We start from the raw sequence: 26,318 nt of genomic DNA on the forward strand, positions 1-26,318 counted from the left end.
GCATTTCCCTGAAACGAGCAGGGGCTTTGGCATCTTTGGGCTTCGGTACCGTAGCGCTGATGGTAATAGCACCAACGTCGTCGGCTGTAGACTACTGGAAGTGGCAATGCTTCTTCGGCGCTGGGCTGGGCTTCCTCTACCTCCCGATGTCATCTCGGTTGCACCCGCGCCCTGACATGGGAGCTGTTGAAAGCACAAACGTCCCGTCGTCTGTGGGCTCACAATTCGTCAGCTCTCTCTGCGAGGTACTGGGGATCGCTGAAATCAACCCCGGTGAGCATCAGGTGAACTTCGTCGGGCATCTGCTCCATGAACGCCTGTTCGAAGAGTAGACATGGGCGGTGCCCGTCCATCAGGGCTAACATCTTTGCCATGATGTTGGATGGCCGCTGATCGCCGACGCTGTCCATATGTAGAATCTTCGCTGCCCTGTCTCTGCGACTGAGACCAAAGGTGTGGAGCAGGAGGGCCTTTAGACCCTCACACTTAGCGATCATCGGCGGGTCTCTAATGTAGAGCAACAGCCTCGAGGCACAGTCCTGTGGCAGAGCTCCTACACATGGAAATACATGGTGTCATCCGCAATAAAGCGGTGCAGGTGAAACTGCCTCAACGTGGGCGAACCACACTTGAAGTTGATCCGGCCAAAACTAGGGTAGTTTGAAACCCGGTGAGCCCTGCCTCGTGCCGGCCGATTCTGCGGGAACGTAGTCTTCCTGCACGATCTTTGCATGTCTTAGCTCACAGGTTCTTACAACACATCTGGCCACAACGGTGGTCAGCACTGAACTGCCGTGCAAAAGCGAAACCGTGCGAAAAACAGCAGCCCCTCCCGAGTCACGTGACTGCGGCTTCCGAATGCCGGGTTCGATATCTGCGTGCGCCAGCAGGCGCCGCTACAATGCGCAAATTCTTATATTTAATGGAATATTTAGGATTTTAAATAAATTAGTATTGGCTATAATCCTAAAATATCGAATGTAAAAGCAAGATTTTAGTTGAAAACTAATGGTGTTGATTGGTTGAAGGTGAATATCACAAATCACAATTTGCCTTTTGAGAATATTGGCTTCTATTTTCCTCTATGTATCTGTAGTGCTTCCCACCCCTCTGCTAATTTACAACTGATCTCTAAACCACTGCATGGTGGGCTACATTTTAAAGCTTATGGAAACATGACAATTATTGTTTTGCGCTGTCCAAACTATGAGGAGTAACGGAGTCATGCAGCATGGAAACAGGCTCTTCAGCCCAACTTGACCATGCTGACCAAGATGCCCCATCTACACGAATCCCATCTGCCCGAATGTGGCCCATATCCCTCTTAACCTCTCCTGCGTGTACTTGTTCAAATGTCTTTTAAATGTTGTTATAGTATCTGCCTCAACTACCTCCTCTGGAGCTCATTGCGTATTCCCACCACCCTCTGTGTGAAAAAACTGCCTCTCAGATAAACTAATAAATTGTGCCTCTCGCACCAAGGTGCTGCCTCTCTCCACCTCATTATAGGGACTATCTGAATCTTAATAGAATGGACACTTTTCTGTATATTTTCCATAAACCAGTATCTGCAGTTCCTTAATAGAATGGAAGTGTTTTAACTAGATCTGCGCTCCTCAAGTGCCCAGATTTACCCATATTTATCATCAGGAAACCTAGTCTAGCTGACCCCTTCTGCACCTTTGCCATGACTTCAGTGGTGCTAAGGAAGAATAGACAGGTTTCCTGTTCGTTACAGAAGATGTGAAGCTGTCACTAACTTTATCCACCTTCGGGTTTCTCACTAACATTTAAATGTATAATATTCCTTGAAACATTGCTCACCACTTTGGAGACAGCATATAACATACTTGGTGCTATGGACCATGAATGAAATTCCAAGTATTAATCTTTGTTATCCCAGATGAATCTGTGGCAATTAAAACATTTCTATATTTGTCCACTAGAGGTCATGATAAAACAAGGATTAAATCTACACAGGTTATTTTAATATTATAAAATCCAGATATACATTGTTTTCTGTCAAAATTGTATGCTTTTCATCTCTTCCTAAAAGTAAAATAATGTGGGTTAGTTTCTGGTTGTGAATTTCAATGAGTGTATTTATGAAAAGCACCAATTATTTTCTTGTAAATTATTCAGCAAATGTTATAAAATGTCATTATTTGCGATCTTGGCAGGTAATTGCTGGCATTAACTGTTTAAGTGGGAACTGGTCTAGGACTATCATGCATGCATAGTCAAATACAGAGGCGCTGAATTTGCTGACAGATTGTAAACCCTTAGCCAATACCCTCTGGAGTAGTGTGTACAGTTTTGGTCTCCCAATTTGAGGAAGGACATCCTTATGATTGAGGCAGTGCAGCGTAGGTTCACAAGATGGCAGGACTGTCATATGAGGAAAGATTGAAAAGACTAGGCTTGTATTCACTGGAGTTTAGAAGGATGAGGGGGTGGTCATATAGAAACATATAAAATTATAAAAGGACTGGATGCTGGAAAAATGTTTCCAATGTTGGGCGAGTCCAGAACCAGGGGGCCACAGTCTTAGAATAGTTGTGAATTTGTGGAATTCCCTGCCACAGAGGGCAGTGGAGGCCAAATCACTGGATGGATTTAAGAGAGAGCTCTAAGGGCTGGTGAAATCAAGGGATATGGGGAGAAGGCAGGCACGGGTTTTTGATTGGGGACGATCAGCCATGATCACAATGAATGGCAGTGCTGGCCCGAAGGGCCGAATGGCCTCCTCCTGCACCTATTTTCTATGTTTCTATGTAACCTGTGAGTTCACTCCATCAGTGAACGCCACACAATGTCCTGTAGCTGAACTCCATTTTGCTGAGATTATCTGCTGAGGAATAATTTCATAAACCCACCCCTTAGTTAAAAGTGACGTAATATCTGAAACCCCACAGATTTGAATGTGGATTGTAAAGTCAATCATAGGAAATCAATTGATCAGCCAAGGTTCTTCTTTTAACATTATTGCTATTAGTTTCTAATTTATTTTTGTATTTTTGGTTGTTTTGCTTATTTTTTTTACGGAAGAAATGAATACTCCTAAAAATACATGCAGAGATATTTACAGTCCACACAACACTGACAACATAAAAAGCTCCAAATAACGTTTGGTTTCTTTCGGTCACAGTGGACAAACGCATCCGGGTCTACCCCAACCAGAAGCCCTGGATGACCCGGAAGGTCCAGCAGCTGTTAAAAGAGAGGAACACCGCTTTTAGGTCTGGCGATAGGGCTTTATACAGCACGGCCCGAGCTAACCTGAAGAGAGGCATCAGAGAGGCCAAATCAGACTACAGGAGGAAGATAGAGGACCACCTGGACAGCAACAACAGCAGGCAGGTGTGGCAGGGGATCCAGTACCTCACCAACTACAAGACCAACCTTGGAGCTGCTGAAGGTGACGCCTCGTTGGCAGAGGAGCTGAACCTCTTCTTTGCTCGCTTTGAAGTGGAGCCACCCGAGACAGCCACATCACACCACATGGTCCACAGCAGCCTAACCCTCAAGATAGAGGAGCATGAGGTGAGGCGCACGCTGCGGGCCATCAATCCAAGGAAGGCTACTGGACCCGACGGCGTCTCTGGACGCGTGCTGAAGGACTGCGCTGACCAGCTGGCTGGAGTCTGTACGAGGATTTTCAACCAGTCTCTGGCCCAGTCCACTGTTCCACCCTGTCTGAAGTCCGCAACCATAGTCCCCTTGCCCAAACAAACCCACATTTCCAGCCTCAACGACTACCGGCCAGTCGCACTCACACCAGTGGTGATGAAGTGTTTTGAAAAACTGGTCCGGGGTCACATCACATCACTCCTGCCCCGAAGCTTTGACCCCCACCAGTTTGCATACAGAGCGAATAGATCTACAGAGGACGCTGTAGCCACAGCTCTCCATGCTGCACTGTCCCACCTGGAGCAGCGGGGGAGCTACGTGCGGATGCTCTTTGTGGACTACAGCTCTGCCTTTAATACCATCCTTCCCCACAAACTGGTGGACAAACTGGGGGACTTGGGACTTCCACACTCCACCTGCATGTGGATAAATAGCTTCCTGTCGGGTCGCAGCCAGAGAGTCAGAGTGGGCCATCACACATCCACGGCCCTCAGCCTCAGTACCGGCTCTCCACAGGGCTGCGTGCTGAGCCCCCTGCTCTACACCATCTACACACATGACTGCATCCCCGCCCACCACAGAAACACCATTGTCAAATTTGCGGATGACACTACGGTGGTGGGACTCATCTCCGGGGGGGACGAGTACGCCTACCGGGATGAGGTGGAGCAGCTGACAGTGTGGTGTGGAGAAAATAACCTGCTCCTTAACACCTTAAAGACCAAGGAGATAATAATAGACTTCAGGAAGAATAAAACGGACATGGTACCATTAATTATCAGAGGGGACTGTGTGGAGAGGGTGGCGGATTTCCGCTTCCTGGGAATCCATATTGAGGAGGACCTGACGTGGAGCGTGAACACCTCTGCGCTGCTGAAAAAGGTCCAGCAGAGACTGCACTTCCTGAGGGTGCTCAGGAAGAATAACATCACTCAGAGACTGCTGCTGTCCTTTTATCGGTGCTCCATTGAGAGCCTCCTAACATACTGTGTATGCGTATGGTACACCAGCTGCACAGCGGCTCAGAGGAAAGCGCTCCAGAGGGCCATTGACAACGCCCAGAGGATTGTCGGATGCCCTCTCCTTACCTTGGAGGACTTACACAGTTCCCGCTGCATCAAAAAATCCCAGAGTATTATAAAGGACATTTCCCACCCCGGACACTCCCTGTTTGAACTGTTACCGTCAGGCAGACGGTACAGATCTACAAGGACAAGGACAAACAGACTTAAAAACAGTTTTTACCCCACTGCTATAAAGGCACTAAATGTAGCCGCCAAGGAATGCAGGGGCGATACATACATACATGAAATCGACAGAAGGATGTAGGGCTGGGTGTTTATGCGTGCTATTTTTATGATATTTATTTTAGTTGTTTATCTTTTTAAATATTTTACTTTGTATGTATCGTTAGCTTTTAGAAATGTTTGAATGGTGCACTGACTGGCTGACATTTTACAATTTCGTTGTACATGGTTCATGTTACAATGACAATAAAGAAACTATTCTATTCTATATTCTATTCAAACCCTTTCACTTGGCCATAGCTTTCAGGATAGTGAGAGGAGGAGTCTTCTTAAGTATGGCATTGTCTGAAGTCCAGAGAGACCCAAGAGATTGCAGATGCTGGAAGACTGCAGATGTTGGGAGGTAAAGGCAGGTAGATGATAGATTGAGGGAGACAAAAGAGAAGATAAAAAAAGAAAGCATATGGAGACAGGTGAAAGTGGAATCAGCTGCTGCAAGATGATAAGGAGAAACACAAAGGCTGTCAGTGCTAGAATCTGGTAAGTAAGAAAGGTGATAACAGGAACCATTAGGGGAGAAGTGAATAGCAGTTGGATCCAGATGGGGGAGGGGGATGCTGCAGGTGAAATATGTGTGATGTAGGTGGAGGGAAAAAGGAGGGAAAGGCGAACAAGAAAGGTATTGGAAAGGGGGGGGTTCATAAGAAATGAAACAAAGTATGCAAGGATTGGAAGGAGAGAGAAACCAGGGAACAGAGGTTACCTAAAAACTGGAAAATTCAGTGTTCATACCATATTACCATTCATACACGTACAACTCCCTGGTTACCCAGGCAGAAAACGAGGTGCTGTTCCTCTAGTTTATATTGTCTGATGTCTACATTGGCTTTGACCAACAAGGTAGATGTTCTGCATGTGGACCATTAAATGTGAGTGTGGGGTGAATGAGGCTGATGATTGCAGGGAAAGGGACTTTAAGACTGCAATATTTGGCTTATCAAAATGACACATGCTCAGTGTGTTGGAATTTTTGTATGAAAGTATCATGTCTGATGGCTTTATTCCATAAAGAAAAACCGTTGGAACTGTTTAGCTACCGTTTGATCAGTGTATTTCTGCACATGGTATTCTAATCAAACGGTTTAAATTCCACGCTATTTAATGTAAAACCACACACACTCATACGACTGCTGCAACTGTATCTTTCATGGCCGTGTTTTCTATTTGCCAGAAGTTTAACTCGTTACTCTTTTGTACATGACTGATACTGTAATGTGTTTTCTACAGCAGTAATGATAATGTACAACCTGGTTACAAATTCAGTTAAAATTCCTTTTGCTGAAATTCTGAAGTGTAAAGCCAAAACTAACAGTCATTAAAATACCTTCTCCTAATCAACGGCAGAATTCTCACAGTATACTCTGGGCCAGCATAAACCAGCACGTAATAAGAAAGAGGTAGGATTTTTCTTGATATATTTGTAACCTAACAACGGAATAAAACTATGGACAACTGTAAAAACAAGGGATTTCTCATAGATGTTGGTCTGGATAGTGGGAATCAGAAATACTTATAATCGTGTTGCTGGATCCATCCACAACCATTCCCATATCTAAAGTTACAAATTGGGAACCAGAGTTACATTTATTATACAGAAGGAACGACGTGAGGATCTGGTAATATTTAATTAGTGAAATAAATGCATTAGTACATTTGGGCTATTATCAATTATTCTGGATCACATAATGAAAGGAAAGGCATTAAGAACCTAGGGAGAAAGGACAGTGAACCTTCACTGCAATTCTGCAAGGAACTTCAAGTTGCCGTTAACAAAATAAATTCTTCAAAGTTCAGAAAAAATCAATAGAGGTCATTAGAGAGGTTTTCGAAATTAAAAAAAGATTAAGATATGTTTAACAGTGCCAGGTTGCATTCAGTGTTGGTAATGATGGGTTGTGAACTGTTTCATTTACAACTTTGTTCAATTGAAAATGAAAAGGGAAACATAATGTAAAGGAAGAATAGTGAAATTGGACCAGAGAACATAGGAAAGATTTTCCGGAGTTTAGCACTCAATTAGTGCATCACAAAGAAAAAGCATCACGCTTGTTTCTTCCTGCTTGACTCTCGTGAGGCACTCCTGTGGGTGATATTTCTGAGAGTGTCTCCTAATTATGCCTGAAGAGTGTGCTGCTACATAACTTAAATGCTTATGTGTCACATATAACGGAATCAAGGGATATGGGGAGAAAGCAAGAATGAGGCACTGATTTTGGATGATCAGGCATGATCGTATTGTATGGTGGTGCTGGCTCTAAGGGCCGAATGGCCAATGCTTGCACCTATTTTCAATGTTTCTATGTTTCTATAACACTAAAGTTGGTGAAGCGTTACATTGACTTTTGTAATCTGTAAAATAAATGAATGGCTTTTCTGTTTAAAGAGAAAGCTGTCCTCAAAAAAGTAATTTAGAACAGTTTTATTCAGCGCTTCCATTTTTGTGTTGTCTGTCATGAAAGGATGGACCTGCTGTAGGCTGGATGGATCCTTATTACCACCCGATTGATTAAAAAGACTTTGGTTTGACTCTGAAGAAGGGTCTCGACCTGAAACGTCGCCTATTCGTTCTCTCCATAGATGCTGCCTCATCCGCTGAGTTTCTCCATCAATACATTTGAAAAACCAAATGGATATGGATATGTGGTGGGGGAGGGGGTGGGGAGAGGAGAGCTGGAAGACAGTACAAAGCATGGCAAGCGATGGGTAGATATAGGTGAGGGACAACTTGATAAGTTGGACAAAGGCCAGAGATTAACAGATAACAAATGTGTAAAATAAGGATAGAAAAGTTGAGAATTGAGAAGCCAGAGGAAGAAAGGTAGGTGGAATGGGAATGGAGGGGAAGAATGGGTGTGAGTCCAGTGGTGAGGGGGGGGGGGGGGTGGAAGGGTAGTTGCGATTTCCTGGTTTGTGCTCATGCTCCTCTGGAATAGGTCTTATTGGCCTCATTGTTAACGATTTTAGGGAAATTTTCATTTTATGTCCAAAACTTCAATACACAAAAGTTTGGGTGTTTCTGAAACAAATAATTAATCTGTTTTGCGTAGGAAGGAACTGCAGATGCTGGTTTAAACCGAAGATAGACACAAAATATTCGAGTAACTCAGCATCTCTGGGGGAAAGGAATAGGTGATGTTTCGATTATCTTCAGACTGAGAGTCAGGGATATAGATGGCGATATCGAGAGATATAGAACAAATGAATGAAAGATATGCAAAAAAGTTTCAATGATAAAGGAGACAGGGCATTGTTAGCTAGGTCTAGGTGAAAATGAGTTACGGATAATGAGACTCAACAAGACAACTGAAGCTAGTGCAACGACTTGGGTGGGGGAGGGATGGAGAGAGAGGGTTGCAAGGGTTACTTGAAGTTAGGGAAATCATCTCATACCTCTAAGTTGAAAACTGCCCAAGCAAAATATGAGGTGTGTTCTATTCTGACAAGTTATCACCCATGAGATGACCACAGCCTTTTATGCCAATTAATTGTCAAGAACGATTTATCAGTCGTGCATAAACTTCAGTTAAGTCATTTCAAAATCTATTATTTTGATTCAAAACCAAATCTAGTTTCTCTGCATTGGGAACTAATAGTGATGCATCATAATAGTTTCTGACAGCATCTGCGGTCAGTATCGAGATTGTTGAGAGTAAAGGTCTTTAAGGTCATCGATGAGACCCATTGCTGGGGTTTAATTTGTACCTCTGATGGATGCAGATAATGACTGCAAATTGGTGAACTGACAATGCATTAACATCTTTCAGGAAATTTATGACATTGTCTCCTTAGCAACTGCAAAGGGAGCTGAAAATCAAAACATTTCAGCACATTTATTATGGAATTGATGTGCCTTTCAGATGAGCATAGTTGGAACGAAAAACAAAACAATGCTTAAAGAATATTTGAATGGTATGAATCATAAACGTTTAAAATTTAACTGTTTTGGCTGATACTGTTCGAAGAGAAATAGTGGTGTGAAGACAAATAAAAGGTTCCTCATCAATAATTGATCCCAGGTATAGAAACAGGATAGATCAATGCAGATCAATCAGTTAGTCAAGCTCTCTCTCTTTCTCTTGCTCCTATACTGTTGTTCTAGTTTTTTTGCAGTTGTTCTCACTCTTTCTTTCCCTCTCCCCACCATCTCCAGTAACAACACCCCACCTCCCTTGCTGTGGAGAACCGGTCAAATGAAAAACACAGTGACTTAATGGATGAGCTAAGCTTGGTGGAGGCAGTAAACGAAGGCCGCTAACAAATCCAACATGTGTATTTTTGATGCAAGGAATTTATTTGGAAAATATTTGCTGATAATGTTCCAGGCATTTTTTGAATGGATGTAGATAAAGGGAGTTAATTCAATTGCAACATAAGCAGATGTGAACTGAGGTACACTTTGGATTTAAGAATAGTATCTGAACAAAAACAAACAACCAATATTGCATGAAATTCCCAGGTCAGCCTACATGAAGATTTATGGTGAACTTCCACCAGAATTAAGACTGATGCTAAGAGCTCACTTAATACAGCTATGGGATTTCCTGCACAGTGGGTAGTGCAATTTAAAAAGGAAGTGTATTGTTACGGAGCAGGAAGAAATGTTTGGGTGGAAATTGTAACATTTCCTTGAGTACTCTGAGGAAAAGTGCTGATCAACAGAACTTTAATCAGTGCAACATTGGAAGTGCTACAATAGCAAATTGAGTATAAGAGAATTAATCTTGAGACTTATTGAACCAAATATAAGGAACCAACAAAGAGAGGAGCTGTCAGAAATAGAGATAACTCCCAAGGTAAGACAAACAGGTTTTTAACTGCAGAAGATATGAATGGCACAAGTAATTTCTCAACCTATCGTACATTATCAAATTCACAACGATTAATTCAATTTCATAGCTACTAACATAGGCATCCATAGTGCCACAGGACAAATCTTGTTGCTGCTATTGTTACCTGTAACACTAGTTGCACATTCATCTATAAACTTTGCTGATGAAATGAGACTGCGAGGTAACCTAATCAATGATATTCAACTATTTAGAATCAAAGTAGGATGCACTACAAACAACAAGCAGAAATAAAACCAGTAACTGATATTTTCTAATCCGTTGAGTTCAGCCTCACTGGGCGTGATTGGGACAATTTCTGAATGAAGTGGATGGTGTTTAGTTTAGTTTCGAGATACAGCATGATAACAGGTCCTTCAGCCCATCAAGTCCATGCTAACCATCGATCACCATACACTAGTTCTATCCTAAACACTTGGGAAAGAAGCCAATAAACCTACAAACCTGCATAGCAGACCAATTGAATAACTACTTTGGTTCTGTCTTAACTAAGGAGGACATAAAATTTCTGCCGGAAATAGCAGGGGGCCGGGGGTCAAATGAGATGGAGGAACTGAGTGAAATCCAGGTTAGCTGGGAAGTGGTGTTGGGTAAATTGAATGGATTAAAGGCTGATAAATCCCCAGGGCCAGATAGGCTGTATCCCAGAGTACTTAAGGAAGTAGCCCCAGAAATAGTGGATGCATTAGTGATAATTTTTCAAAACTCTTTAGATTCTGGATTAGTTCCTGAGGATTGGAGGGTAGCTAATGTAACCCCACTTTTTAAAAAGGAAGGGAGAGAGAAAACGGGGAATTACAGACCAGTTAGTCTAACGTCGGTAGTGGGGAAACTGCTAGAATCAGTTATTAAAGATGGGATAGCAGCACATTTGGAAAGTGGTGAAATCATTGGACAAAGTCAGCATGGATTTATGAAAGGTAAATAATGTCTGACGAATCTTATAGAGTTTTTCGAGGATGTAACTAGTAGAGTGGATAAGGGAGAACCGGTGGATGTGTTATATCTGGACTTTCAGAAGGCTTTCGACAAGGTCCCACATAAGAGATTAGTATACAAACTTAAAGCACACGGTATTGGGGGTTCAGTATTGATGTGGATAGAGAACTGGTTGGCAGACAGGAAGCAAAGAGTAGGAGTAAATGGGTCCTTTTCACAATGGCAGGCAGTGACTAGTGGGGTACCGCAAGGCTCAGTGCTGGGACCCCAGCTATTTACGATATATATTAATGATTTGGACGAGGGAATTGAATGCAACATCTCCAAGTTTGCGGATGACACGAAGCTGGGGGGCAGTGTTAGCTGTGTGGAGGATGCCAGGAGGCTGCAAGGTGACTTGGATAGGCTGGGTGAGTGGGCAAATGCATGGCAGATGCCGTATAATGTGGATAAATGTGAGGTTATCCACTTTGGTGGCAAAAACAGGAAAGTAGACCATTATCTGAATGGTGGCCGATTAGGAAAGGGGGAGATGCAATGAGACCTGGGTGTCATGGTACACCAGTCATTAAAAGTAGGCATGCAGGTGCAGCAGGCAGTGAAGAAGGCGAATGATATGTTAGCATTCATAGCAAAAGGATTTGAGTATAGGAGCAGGGAGGTTCTACTGCAGTTGTACAGGGTCTTGGTGAGACCACACCTGGAGTATTGCGTACAGTTTTGGTCTCCTAATCTGAGGAAAGACATTCTTGCTATAGAGGGAGTACAGAGAATGTTCACCAGACTGATTCCTGGGATGTCAGGACTTTCATATGAAGAAAGATTGGATAGACACGGCTTGTACTCGCTAGAATCTAGAAGATTGAGGGGGGATCTTATAGAAACTTACAAAATTCTTAAGGGGTTGGACAGGCTAGATGCAGGAAGATTGTTCCCGATGTTGGGGAAGTCCAGAACAAGGGGTCACAGTTTAAGGATAAGGGGGAAATCTTTTAGGACCGAGATGAGGAAATCATTTTTTACACAGAGAGTGGTGAATCTCTGGAATTCTCTGCCACATAAGGTAGTTGAGGCCAGTTCATTGGCTATATTTAAGAGGGAGTTAGATGTGGCCCTTGTGGCTAAAGGGATCAGGGGGTATGGAGAGAAGGCAGGTACAGGATACTGAGTTGGATGATCAGCCATGATCATATTGAATGGCGGTGCAGGCTCGAAGGGCCGAATGGCCTACTCCTGCACCTATTTTCTATGTTTCTATGTCTTTGAAATGTCAGAGGAAACCAAAGCACTCAGGCAAAACCCACGTAGGTACAGAGAAAATGTACAAACTCAATACAGACAGCACCCGTAGTTAAACCCATGTCTCATGTGCTGTAAGGCAGCAACGCATCCACTGTGCCACTGTAAACCCTAATTATTCTCATGTGCTGACTTTAACAAATAATTTTTAGCTGACTATTGCCAAATGCTTAAAGTAAAACTTCTCTTGATCTTAGGTTGTTCCCAAGAACAATAGAATGAATTAATTACTTCTGAAACATAGACACTGTTTTTTTCTAGGTAATTGTAGGAACGAGAGGATTTGAGTATAGGAGTAAAGAGGTCCTTCTGCAGTTGTACAGAGCCCTGGTGAGACCACACCTGGAGTATTGTGTGCAATTTTGGTCTCCTAATTTGAGGAAGGAATTCCGTGCAATTGAGGCAGTGCAGCATTGGTTCATGAGGTTAATCCCTGGAATGGCGGGACTGTCATATGAGGAAAGATTGGAAAGACTGGGATTGTATTCACTGGAATTTAGAAGGATGAGAGGAGATCTTATAGAAACATATACAATTATAAAAGGACTGGACAAGCTAGATGCAGGAAAAATGTTCCCAATGTTGGAGGAGTCCAGAACCAGGGGCCACAGCCTAAGGATTAAGGGTAGGCCATTTTAAACGGAGATGAGAAAAAACGTTTTCACCCAGTTGTGAATTTGTGGATTTCTTTGTCTCAGAAGGCAGTGGAGGCCAATTCACTGGATGAATTAAAAAGAAAGTCAGATAGAGCTCTAGGGGTTAGCGGAATCAAGAAATATGGGGAGAAGGCAGGCACGGGTTACTGATTGTGGACGATCAGCCATGATCACAATGAATGGAGGTGCTGGCTCGAAGGGCCAAATGGCCTCCTCCTGCAGCAATTTTCTATGTTTCTAACTAGGTATCGTGGTACACAATATCTATGAGATAAACATAAATACAGTCACAGAAACAAAGATAAGCTAAAGGTAAGATGGCTAAAAAAAATGTGGTGTACAGTAATTACATAAGCAGGGGTAGGTCATTCAGCCTTCATCCAAAGGCCCTTTGATCCTGCTGCACCATCCAGTAAGATCATGGTTGGTCTCTTACCTCAATGCCATTTTCAAGCACTGACTCCACTTCTCTTGATACATATAACCATATAACCATATAACAATTACAACAGAGAAACAGACCATCTCGGCCTTTCGTGTCCGTGCCAAACACTTATTTTCCCCTAGTCCCATCTACCTGCACTCAGACCATAACCCTCCATTCCTTTCCCATCCATATACCTATCCAATTTATTTTTAAATGATAAAATCGAACCTGCCTCCACAGCTTCCACTGGAAGCTCATTCCACACAGCTACCACTCTCTGAGTAAAGAAGTTCCCCCTCGTATTACCCCATAAACTTCTGTCCCTTAATTCTCAAGTCATGTCCTCTTGTTTGAATCTGTCCTACTCTCAGTGGGTAAAGCTTATCCACGTCAACTCTGTCTATCCCTCTCATCATTTTAAAGACCTCTATCAAGTCCCCCCTTAATCTTCTGTGCTCCAAAGAATAAAGACCTAACTTGGTCAATCTTTCTCTGTAACTTAGTTGCTGAAACCCAGGCAACATTCTAGTAAATCTCCTCTGTACTCTCTCTATTTTGTTGACATCCTTCCTATAATTAGGCGACCAAAATTGTACACCATACTCCAGAATTGGCCTCACCAATGCCTTGTACAATTTTAACATTACATCCCATATAACCATATAACAATTACAGCACGGAAACAGGCCATCTCGACCCTTCTAGTCCGTGCCGAACACATAAGCTCCCCTAGTCCCATATACCTGCGCTCAGACCATAACCCTCCATTCCTTTCCCATCCATATAACTATCCAATTTATTTTTAAATGATAAAAATGAACCTGCCTCCACCACCTTCACTGGAAGCTCATTCCACACAGCTACCACTCTCTGAGTAAAGAAGTTCCCCCTCATGTTGCCCCTAAACTTCAGTCCCTTAATTCTCAAGTCGTGTCCCCTTGTTTGAATCTTCCCTACTCTCAGTGGGAAAAGCTTTTCCACGTCAACTCTGTCTATCCCTCTCATCATTTTAAAAACATCTATCAAGTCCCCCCTTAACCTTCTGCGCTCCAAAGAATAAAGCCCTAACTTGTTCAACCTTTCTCTGTAACTTAGTTGCTGAAACCCAGGCAACATTCTAGTAAATCTCCTCTGTACTCTCTCTATTTTGTTGACATCCTTCCTATAATTAGGCGACTAAAATTGTACACCATACTCCAGAATTGGCCTCACCAATGCCTTGTACAATTTTAACATTACATCCCAACTTCTATACTCAATGCTCTGATTTATAAAGGCCTGCACACCAAAAGCTTTCTTTACCACCCTATCGACATGAGATTCCACCTTCAGGGAACTATGCACAGTTATTCCTAGATCCCTCTGTTCAACTGCAAAGGGATCTATAATATTCAACACTAATGATCTCCGCCTTGAATATACAGGCTCCTTTGGTAGAGAATTCTAAAGACTCAATACGTAGCCTTAAATTGTCAGTGCTTTATTTTGTGACCGTTTTCCCTGGTTCGGTACAGGCCAACCAACAAAAATATCCATCCTGTCAAGCCCTTTGTACTGTATGTTTCAAGGAGATTTCTTTTCATTCTTTTGAGCTCGAGAGCTCAGGACCAAACTACTTAAGCCCTTCCCTTGAACAATTTGTATTCCTATTTTACAAATACATCCTTCCTTATGTAGGCAGACCTGATCTGCCAATATTCATACTACGGTACCACCAGCATCATTCACAATTCAAATTAAACCTCTTTATGCTTACATTTGAATCCTGGTGGAGTAAAGGCCAACATAGTATTTGCCTATGATAGACACAGTGCTGGAGTAATTCAGCAGGTCAGGTAGCATCTCTGGAGAAAGGGATGGGTGACGTTTCGGGTCAGGACCCATTTCAGACTGTCGGAAGAGACTGCGTCTGAAGAAAGGTCCCGACCTGAAATGTAACCCATCCCTTTTCTCCAGAGATGCTGCCTGACCTGCTGAATTACTCCAGCACTTTGTGTCTATCTTTGATATAAACCAGCACCTGCAGGTCTTTGTTACTACTCTATAGTAGGCTTCTTAATTGCTTGCTGAGCCTGTATGTTATTTTTTTATGATTCCTATAAATAGTTTCCTGGTGATGGATTGTTTTTTGGTGATCCCATAGGTGGAACATCAGGGGTACATAATTGAGCCTGGAGCAGGTGAATGCGTGAGTTAAACTTGGGGTTAAAAGGAAAGCCTTAAAATGATCGTCTCCTTCATGTTTTTTGTTCGTGGTCATAACAAATCATTACTAATTTGCCTTGGTAGATGAGTTTGCAGCCAATATATGAGAGGAGGCTACCAACTCATGGAGATCTGTAACATTCAAAGGAGCTTTTTCTGCCTGGGACAGACAGGCATAGGAGAGTTGTGCATGTTCTGATGCAGTGGCTATCACAAAAAAACTAAGTAGCGAAAGAAAATAGCAAGGCATTGTGGTTCATGAATTTAAATTTGCCACTTACATCATTCTTAAATTTCATGGAACACATCTTCCTCTTTCAGGGAGTACTATAGGTGTTTGGTATAGATGTGTATAAGAAGTAGATAAATAACATGAAGTAGACACAAGTAGTGGGGCAGACAAAAATGCTGGAGAAACTCAGCGGGTGCAGCAGCATCTATGGAGCGAAGGAAATAGGCAACGTTTTGGGCCGAAACCCTTCTTCAGACTGATATAGGGTGGGGTGGGGGGGGGGGCGGGAAGAAGAAAGGAGAATTGAAGAGGAGGTCAAGAAATGGTAGGGAAGTGTCGGAAATGGTCCAGGTGTATTTGAGTGCCGGATGGAAGTTAGTGGTGAAGCGGATGAAGTCAGTCAGTTGTGTGTGGGTGCAGGAGGTAGCACCAAAGCAATCGTCGATGTAGCGGAGGTAGAGGTCGGGGATGGGGCCCTGGTACGCCTCAAACCAGGATTGTTTGACGTACCCTACAAAGTGGCAGGCATAGCTGGGTCCCATGCGCATGCCCATAGCTACGCCTTGTATTTGGAGGAAATGGGAGGAGTCAAACGAGAAGTTATTGAAGGTAAGGACCAACTCCGCTAGGCGGAGGAGAGTATTAGTGGACGGGTATTGGTTGGTTCTCCGGTCGAGGAAGAACCGGAGGGCTTTGAGACCATGCTGGTGGGGGATGGAGGTATAGAGTGACTGGACGTCCATGGTGAAGATGTGGGGATGAGGGCCTAGAGAATGGAATACCCAAAGATGACGGATAGTGTCTGAGGTGTCTTGCACATAGGTAGGGATTTAACCAGGGGGGATAGGATGGAGTCAAGGTATGTGGAAATAAGTTTGGTAGGGCACGAACAGGCAGAGGCAATGGGTCTACCGGACAGTCAGTGGATTTTGGGGAGAAGGTAAAATCGGGCCGTGCGGGGCTGGGGAACGATGAGGTAGAAGGCTCGGGGGGGGGGGGGGGGGGGGGGGGGGGGGCAGGGAGCCGGAGTGGATGAAGTCTGTGATGGTGCTGGAGATAGTGGCCTGGTGTCGTCTGTGGGGTCATGGTCCAGGGGTAAGTAGGAGGAGGTGTCTGAGAGTCAGCTTTGTAGAGATCGACGCGCCAGACTACCACGGCACCTTCCTTGTCGGCTGGTTTGATCACCCAGTCTGGGTTGTTGCGGAGTGAGTCAATGGCTGTACGTTCAGGGGGAGAGAGAGAGATTGGAGTGAGACAGGGGAGTGGAGAAGTTGAGGCGGTTGATGTCCCGCCGGCAGTTTTGAATAAAAAGGTCTAAAGCCGGAAGGCCATGAGGGGGGGTCCACGAGGAGGGGGTCCGTTGGAGATGGGAAAAGGGATCATCAATAGGGGGCGAGGACTCCTTCCGATGGAAGAACGCTGTGAGGCAGAGGCAACGGTAGAAGAGCTCCAAGTCATGGTGGGCGCGGAACTCATTGAGGTGGGGACAGAAGGGGACAAAGGTAAGGCCTCTGCTGAGGACCGACCGTTCGATGTCGGAGAGGGGAAGGTCAGGGGGGATGGTGAACACACGGCAGGGATGGGGATTGGGGCTGGAGGAAGGCAGGTGAGTGGACTGAGGCTGAGGTGATGTCTGGTGGAGGGGTGGTGGGTGGTCAGGGAGGAGGGGGGCATGAAGACTGATAAGTGTGGGTGGGGAAGAGCTGGGGTCACATAGTTTGAGGTGGATGGGGAAGATCCAGTGGAACAGCCAATGAGGTTACCAGGGTTAGGGGGGCTGGCACTAGGACCCAGTGCAGTCAAACCCAGGGGAGTGGGAATCTGCAGCGTGGAAACTTCAGGCCTGGTGCTGAGTCCAGGCTGCAGGTAAGGCGACGGCTGCGGGCTGCTGGAGGGCGGTGGAGTGGTGAGGGTCGGTGGAATCAATGGTAGTAGTCCGCGGGTAGTGGAGTCTGGCGCTGCGTGGGAGGTCCCTGTGGGCGGATGGTCAGTGGGGCGGCGCGGTTCGGCCAGCCCGGTGAGGCGACGAGGTGAGTACGAGGCGGTGCGGTAGCCATGTTTGACCTCACTGTCTCCATCGCAGGTGATAGACTTCTGACCGACATCCACTATAAACCCACTGACTCCCATGGCTACCCAGACTACACTTCTTCCCACCCTGCTTCCTGTAAGGACTCCATCCCCTACTCTCAATTCCTCCGTCTACGCCACATCTGCTCCCAGGATGAGGTATTCCACACCAACGCATTCCCTAATTGTTATGCGCTCCCTGGTGTTAATTATGTACTAACCTGTTTCTCTGATTTCCATTAGTACCTCCTGCTGCCTGGCTGTTCCTGTACCTGATTGGAGGCTCCTGGCCCAAGCTGCATCACGTGAGCCTGATGACGGAACCTCAGCTTAAAAAGACCATGTGCACTGGCAGTCTCCCTCTCTGTCTCTCTCTTCCCCCTCAGACTGGTGGCAGCAGTCTGGTGTTGGTTTAGTTTGTTTGATTGCATAGTGTTCTTTATGTAACTCTTCATTCTGTATTAACTTATTTTGCTTGAGAAGGATGGGACTAGCATTATTGTTTTTGTGGTTTTGTTTCAGGTTTATTTTCACACTGAGGCAGGTTTAGAGTCTCTGGTCCGACGGCCCATTGAGTGGTCGGCCAGAGCACCCTTTATCTTTTGTTTGCTAGCCCATCCGACCCCTCTTTGTTTGTTTGATCCAGGTTTAGTTCTTTTTGTTAGTGAAAAATAAATAATTTTTCCATTTGAACCTGGTTTTGTATTATGTTATTGGCCTTTGAGGTATTTGATTTTGGCGGCCGTAACACTAATTCTTCAGGGAACGGAGGTTCCCCTCCCCTGCTATAGATGAGGCTCTCACCAGGGTCTCTTCAATAACCCATAACACTGCTCTCTCTCCCAATCCCCCCACTCATAACAAGCACAGTCCCACTAGCCATCACATACAACAAATAGTCCTCCATCATTTTTGCCACCTCCAACGTGATCCCACCACTCTCCGCATCTTCCCAACTCCCCGCCCCCCGTCTGCTTTCCGCAAAGACCGCTCCCTCCATAACTCCCTGGTTAATGCTTCCCTTCCCTCCTGCACCACCCCCTCCCCGGGCACTTTCCCTTGAAACCGCAAGAGTTGCTACACTTGTCGCTTTACCTCCCCCCTCGACTCCATTCAAGGACCCAAGCAGTTGTTCCAGGTGCGACAGAGGTTCACCTGCATCTTCTCCAACCTCATCTATTGCATCCGTTGCTCTAGATGTCAGCTGATCTACATCGGTGAGACCAAGCGTAGGGTTGGCGATCGTTTCACCGAACACCTCCGCCCCTACCCTACATCAGTCTGAAGAAGGGTTTTGGCCCGAAACATTGCCTATTTCCTTCGCTCCATAGATGCTGCTGCATCCGCTGAGCATTTTTGTCTAGCTTCGATTTTCCAGCATCTGCAGTTCTTAGACAAGTAGTGGGGCATGCAGAAACAGACGTGACTAGTCTAGAACTAATAATGCGCCCAAAATCAAACAAACATTAGAGAAGTTAAAAAAATTTGAAAGGCTAATGTGAGATAAGAAGAAAAGTGAAGAACTAATATTTGGAATATATGTAAGAATATAGTTGAAATAAATGAAATAAAAAATGGCAGGAGTGTTGAGTAATGTAAATATGATTTTTCAGACTAAAGAGAAACTAACCATCTCTTCAAGGCAATTAGGAAGGAAAAATAAGTGAGAGGCTTGATGGTAAGGGTTGAAAAAAGTTAGGTCACGTCCTGGTCTGATTTGCATCATTTCTGCATCATCGTTGCAGGTTTCCAAACCTGATGTCGATGTGATGCTAAATTGGACCAGGACATGATATTGCTTTTTTTCTAGCACGAGATCAACACGATGATCTAAAATTTGGTTCTGCAGTCCAAATCCAGCAATTTCTAGAAAATATCAAATAATGAATAAAAATCGCTACACAAAACAGGGCTGGTTTTAACTTTTGGCAGTAGCAGGAAACATGCACTGGTACATGCCAATGGAAAGAAAAATGTAATAAACATGAAATGGATGGATTTATCTGCTATACTTACTATCGTCTTTTATATCAGCCTTAAAGAATTCTCAGAATTAGAAAGGTTCTGCTTCGGAAAACTAACATTCAGAATCAATTAAGTCAGGATAGAAATATGTTCTTCCATGATAAATAAAAATAATGTAGTGGATCATAAGGGATGTGGGAAGTCAGATTTTAAAAAATCAGGCTGATTGGGCAAACAAAATAGCATAGCAAACTACTGGACACTGCCAAATGCAACAGTGTTAAAACTTCTAGCTTTAGAAAAAGTTTATTTATATGAGAATTATAATTATGAGAATTATTTTAAAAATCACAATGTGACCATGCATTGGAAAATAGTTTTGTTGCAGACTTTTAACAAAAGAGAAACCAACATTGATCTTAATTTGACTAAACGTCCTATGTGAGTGATTCACTTCATGTTGCAGCACTTTAGACACATAGAAACATAGAAAAATAGATGCAGGATTAGGCCATTTGATCATAGCTGATCATCTAAAATCAGTACCCCGTCCCTGCTTTTTCCCATATCCCTTGATTGACGAGCTAAATCTAACTTTCTCAATTTTCAGACGTACTTTTATTTCCTATTAGCTCAGTTTTTGAGTAACGCTTTGAAGTCAGACAAGATTTGCAAAATAGAATTAATTAAAATGACATTTCCTCAAGTCTACATCAAAATTACTTGCCAAAATCTAGCTGCAAAGCGATGTAGTGGAATCTGTTACTAATTTCTCCAAACTGATCAACCATGATAACTCATTGTCAGATGTTCTAGTCAAAATTTCATGCATGTTGATCATGTTTTCCCATTTCCATGATTCTCGTAAAACATTACATTTTAATATTTACTGAGTGTTCCAATTTTTGATGTGTGCACTTGTAAAACAGGATACCCAGGAATTATTTACCATTTATAGGTGTTCCCATTACACACACCACCCCAAACAAATTTTAGTTTTCTCTTAATGCCATTGTCCCACTTAGGAAACCTGAACGGAAACCTCTGGAGCCTTTGTGCCCCACCCAAGGTTTCCGTGCGGTTCCCGGAGGTTTTTGTCAGTCTCCCTACCTGCTTCCACTACCTGCAACCTCCGGCAACCACGTGCAATCTCCGGGAACCGCACGGAAACCTTGGTTGGGGCGCAAAGTCTCCAGAGGTTTCCGTTCAGGTTTCCTAAGTGGGACAGGGGCATAACTCTTCACAAGCTTCGCATACCGATACTAAACTCCTACTGACCACCTTATCTTGACGTGAGAAATAGTAAACAACAAAAAAAAGCGGTGGAGGCACTCAGCCAATCCAGTAGCTTCTGAGAGGGAATATACAGTTAACACTTTGGGTCGGGACACTTATTCAGACTGATGGAGGGGGGTGGGTGTGGGGGAAGAAAGGTGGAAAAGATAGATAAGAGTGGGCAAGTGATTGATGATTACAAGTAAGGTTGGATAATTGGCAGATTAATGTTGCAAATGGTAAAGGCTAGAGGTGAAAAGGAGACAAAATAGTTTCAGATTATGAAGGAAGAGTGGAGGTGAAATATAAGGTTACTGAAAGTGATATGTGGAAACAGGGGAGAGGGGAGGAGGGAGTGAATGAAAGGGAAATATGATATTTGGGGATGGGAGATGAGCAGAGGGGAAAGGATAATGGTGACTCGGGTGGTCAGAGATGGTGGGAGAAATGTGTGTGCATTGGGGTTGGCGGAGGTCACAACAAAAAGATGTGGGTTGTAGATTATTACTTGAAATTGGAGAATTTAATGTTCATACCATTAATTATAGGATACCCAAATGGAATATGAGGTACTGTTCTTCCATTTTGCATGGGGTCTCGCATTGGCAATGGGGGAGGCCAAGGCAATTAAGATTGGTATGAGAATGGGAAGGGGATTAAAATGGTTAGCAAACAGGAGCTCCAGCAGGCCTCAGCTGACAGAGCACAAATGTTCGGCGAAGCAGTCACCAAGTCTACGCTTGGTCTTGCCGATGTAAAGGAGACCACATCGAGCACACTAATTACAAAATATGAGGTTGGAAGAGGTGAACCTCTGTCTCAGCTGGAAGGGCTGCTGGGATACCTGGATGGGCGTTTGAGAGGTGGTCTTGGAACAGGTATTACATCTCCTGTAGGTACAGGGGAAAATGCTAAGGAAGGGGGCTGGTTGGGTGGAAAGGGATGAACAAATTCACGAGTTGCGGCAAAAATGGTGTCTATGGAAAGCGGAAGGGGATAGAGTCCAGAAGATGTAATTAGTGATGGGATTATGTTGATATGATTACGGTGGATATGTTGCAGAATGATGTGTTGGGTGCAGAGGCTGGTGGGGTGAAAGGTGAGAACCAGAGGAACTCTATCCTTGTTGTGCCTGGGGAGAGGGGGAGTAGGAGTAAAACTACAGGATGCAGAGGGATTCATCCAGAACTGCAGGGGGAAAACCACGTTTATTGATGCTAAAATATGATGGAATTATCAGCTAAATCAGCAGTCCTACATTCCACGGTTTCCAGACACGTTATCCCCTTGCACCTGTGATCATACCATGGGAAAGTCTGCGTTGGCGAACAAAACACAGCAATAGTTGGGTAGACCACCCGCACCCCCTGCCGCTAGTAGCGCAGAAACGTCGCAGACAAGAGGGGATTATGATTGGCTCGTGGAGGGGGCAGTGGCAGGGTCAGCTCTGATAAGAAATGCCATAAAGATTGGTGTTTGGTGCCCGTTCGTGGGAGAGAACCTCAGCCTTGGACCGTGTCGCGAACTGTGTCTGGTGATCTTCAACATAATACCCTGTGGCGTGCTCTGCTGTGTACTCGGGGGTTTGCGAGTACGTTCGTGGATACGTGAGTGCATGTGCCTTTTTTAGTAGTGTAATAAATTACTGAGTGAATCAAAACTGTTATCTGAATCCAGTGATTTATCGAACACAACAACTGAAGAAAGAGGTTATTGGGGATTTCCTAGAATGGAAAGCCTCGCTTATGGGGCAGCTGTGGAGGAGACAGAGAACTTGAGAGTAAGGGATAGCATCGTTACAAAAGCAGAGTAGGAGGAAGTGTAGTCAAGTTAGCTGTGGAAGTGAGTGTTTATAATAGATGTCAGTGGATAGCGTATCCCCTGCCTTGAAGACAGAGAGACCAAGAAAGGAGAGAGATGTCAGAGATAGTCCAAGTGAATTTGAGGGGAGGGTGAAAATCAGTAGTTAAGTCAATTAAATCAACGAGTTCTACATCAGTGCAGGAGGCAGCCCTAATGCATCATCGATACAGTAGAGAAAAAGTAAGGGAATGGTACCGGGGTATGTTTGAAACAATGAGTATTCAACATAACCAACAAAAAGACAGACACAGCTGGGTCTCATGTCATACCTTTGACTTAAAAAAAGTAGAGGAGTCAAAGGGGAAGTTGTTCAGTTGTAGGATGTGGATTGGATGTGTAAACAGACTAAATGTCCATGGAAAAGATGGGGACCAGGGAATTGGAAGTTATTGAAATGGTGAAGAGTATGTGAGAAGTCTTGGATGAAGGTCAGAAAAGACTGGGTAATGGGTATTGGGAGATGAAAGCAGCAATATCTGGTCCTCACATCCACTAATACCATAATGATCTCTGTCACTGTCAATAGACAATAGACAATAGGTGCAGGAGTAGGCCATTCGGCCCTTCGAGCCAGCATCGCCATTTAATGTGATCATGGCTGATCATCCCCAATCAGTACCCCATTCCTGCCTTCTCCCCGTATCCCCTGACTCCGCTATTTTTAAGAGCTCTATCTAGATCTCTCTTGAAAGCATCCAGAGAATCTGCCTCCACCGCCCTCTGAGGCAGAGAATTCCACAGACTCACAACTCTCTGTGAGAAAAAGTGTTTCCTCGTCCCGTTCTAAATGGCTTACTCCTTATTCTTAAACTGTGGCCCCTGGTTCTGGACTCCCCCCAACATCGGGAACTTGTTTCCTGACTGTAGCGGGTCCGAAACTGCACACAATACTCCAGGTGTGGTCTCACTAGGGCTCTGTACAACTGTAGAAGGACCTCTTTGCTCCTATATTTGACTCCTCTTGTTATAAAGGTCAACATGCCATTCGCTTTCTTCACTGCCTGCTGTACCTGCATGCTTACTTTCATTGACTGATGAACAAGGACCTCCAGATCCTGTTGTACTTCCCCTTTTCCCAACTTGACGCCATTTAGATAGTAATCTGCCTTCCTGTTTTTGCTACCAGAGTGGATAACCTCACATTTATCCGCATAAAACTTCATATGCCATGCATCTGCCCACTCCCCCACCTGTCCAAGTCACCCTGCATTCTCATAGCATCCCGTTAACCTTTTTTAGATAGAGGTATCTGTACTCGCAACTTAATGTTCCTTTTTATGAAATTTGGTTTATCACACAAATCTTCGTTAGTGATTGCTAAATTTACTCTTTTTCTCTTTATCTAAAAGATACTCTTTTTATTTTCACGTAGTACTAAATTCTATGTTAACTGCATCGAGCTTAGCAAGTTAATAATCTTTTTTTTGATCAAACTGTTTTGTTTTATTCCTAAATAATATTTGTCAATCAGTGGTAGAAAAATCATTTATACTGTGAATGTTATTCTTTTTCAGCTGTTGCTCCTTATTTCATTCTTTTACTTTTGATTTTTGTTTTGAATTTTAAAAACATCTTTTATATAAACCTTTTAAATTCCATTTGTAAAAACAGATTGTTAAGCGTCCTTGTTAATCATTTTTGACACAATGCCAATATTCTATTAAATCCTCGCATTCACTGAAAAGATTGGGGCTGGAGATGTGACTCTGAATGCTGTGACTCCAGGAAACAGCTCACACAATCCTACCAAGAATCTTTACTTTAGAATGGTTACTTAGGAATATCATGGATTATTGAAAATTGACTTACACTCCCTTCAAGAGAAAAGGAAGCATACTGTTAGGATCTGTTTTATGCTCTCACAAGAAAAACATTCAATTCTGACCAAGACCGTCCAAAACAAATTTTAAAGCATTTTAAAGATAAATAGACCGAGTGCAGACCCGTTGGGTCTGTTCCCCCAAAGGGTGTTTGCGGGGGATGGATGGGGGGGGGGGGCTGGCGGGAGCAGCATGCGGCATCACACACACACACTAACAAACCCTCCGCACACATGCTAACTACCCCCCTTCATATTATATTAATATTATGAATTTGCTCCTTTTACCCCATAACCGCCCTATCCACTGACGCATAGCCCCCAACTCGCAGGCGAAGGGGGGAGAGAGAGGGGGGGAGAGATAGAGAGAGAGCGAGAGAGAGAGAGGGGAGAGATGGGGGAGAGAGAGAGGGGGAGGGGGAGAGAGGGAGGAGAGAGAGAGTGGGTGAGACAGAGAGAGCGAAATGCAACCGTGCTTTACGTGTTCAGAATGTTCTGGAAATGAAGCTTGCGCGTCTCATGCACGGAAACTCGGCAGCACTATGGAATTCAGGGGAGCAGCCTGCTGCGTCACACACACCTTAAACACCCCCCCTCTAACCACCCACCCCCCCTCCCTCTAACCACCCCCTCCCCCCCTCCCTCCCCCCTCCCCCCTCCCCTCTCCCCTCTCTCCCCTCCCTCTCCCCTCTCCCCTCTCCCCCTCCCTTCTCTCCCCCGTCCCCCCATCCCCCTCCCCTCCTCCCCTCTCCCTCCACACACACACACAGTCCGATCTAAGCTGTCAATGAATACAGAATTATTATTTTTTTTAAACAGTATTTGAAATTAAAAGTTAATGTTAAGAATTAGCGATGTTAAGTGACAAATAATTCAATTCAATTCACTGAAAACCAATGGAATCTACAACCTGGCAGCTGGGGTGGCGGGGCAGTTGGGCCAGGTGCAAAGGCATTGTGAGGTCAGCAGGCGGGGCCGGGCATGGCCTCCAGGCAGGCTGGGGGGTGGGGGGAGGGCAAGGCTGGGCGGGGCCAGTTGGGCCAGGTGCAAAGGCATTGTGAAAGGGAGGGAGGGGGAGAGATCTCCCACCCCTGTCCCATTGTGATTAGACATCTGTGAGATGGCGCTGTGACTCATGTAGAAGTTTGATTTTAGTGGGACCACGTGAAGGTTCCGATCTCCCACACCTGTCCCATTGTGATGTCATATATGTAAATGAGATTCTATTGAAAACCTGGTGAAATAATTGACCAAATCTAGAGAGGAAAGCATTTCTGAACTCATAAGTTAAATCCCTACTGAAATTGTGAAAATATCCGCATTTTTGCGTCTGGTTTTCGAGGAGATACGTTTCGCATGCAAAATAACACACACATCCACACGCACACACACACACACACACACACACACACACACACACACACACACACACACACACACACACACACACACACACACACACACACACACACACACACACACACACACACACACACACACAGAGTTTTAATAGATACTAAACCAAGTGCAGACCCGTTGGATCTGTTCCTCCAACGCGAGGTTGCGGGGGGAGGGTGGGGGTGGGGGTTGGGGGGGTGGAGGCGGCATGCGGTGTCACATGCACTAACCACCCCTACACATGCTAACTACCCCTCTTGATATTATATTAATATTATTAATTAGCTCCTTTTACAGCATAACCGCCCTATCCACAGATGCATAGCCCCCAACTCACAGGCACGTCTATAGAGGGAGGTGGGGGGGGGGGGGGGTAGAGAGTGTGG

This window comes from Amblyraja radiata, chromosome 1, assembly GCF_010909765.2.
Source record: "Amblyraja radiata isolate CabotCenter1 chromosome 1, sAmbRad1.1.pri, whole genome shotgun sequence".
Taxonomy (NCBI): Eukaryota; Metazoa; Chordata; class Chondrichthyes; order Rajiformes; family Rajidae; genus Amblyraja; species Amblyraja radiata.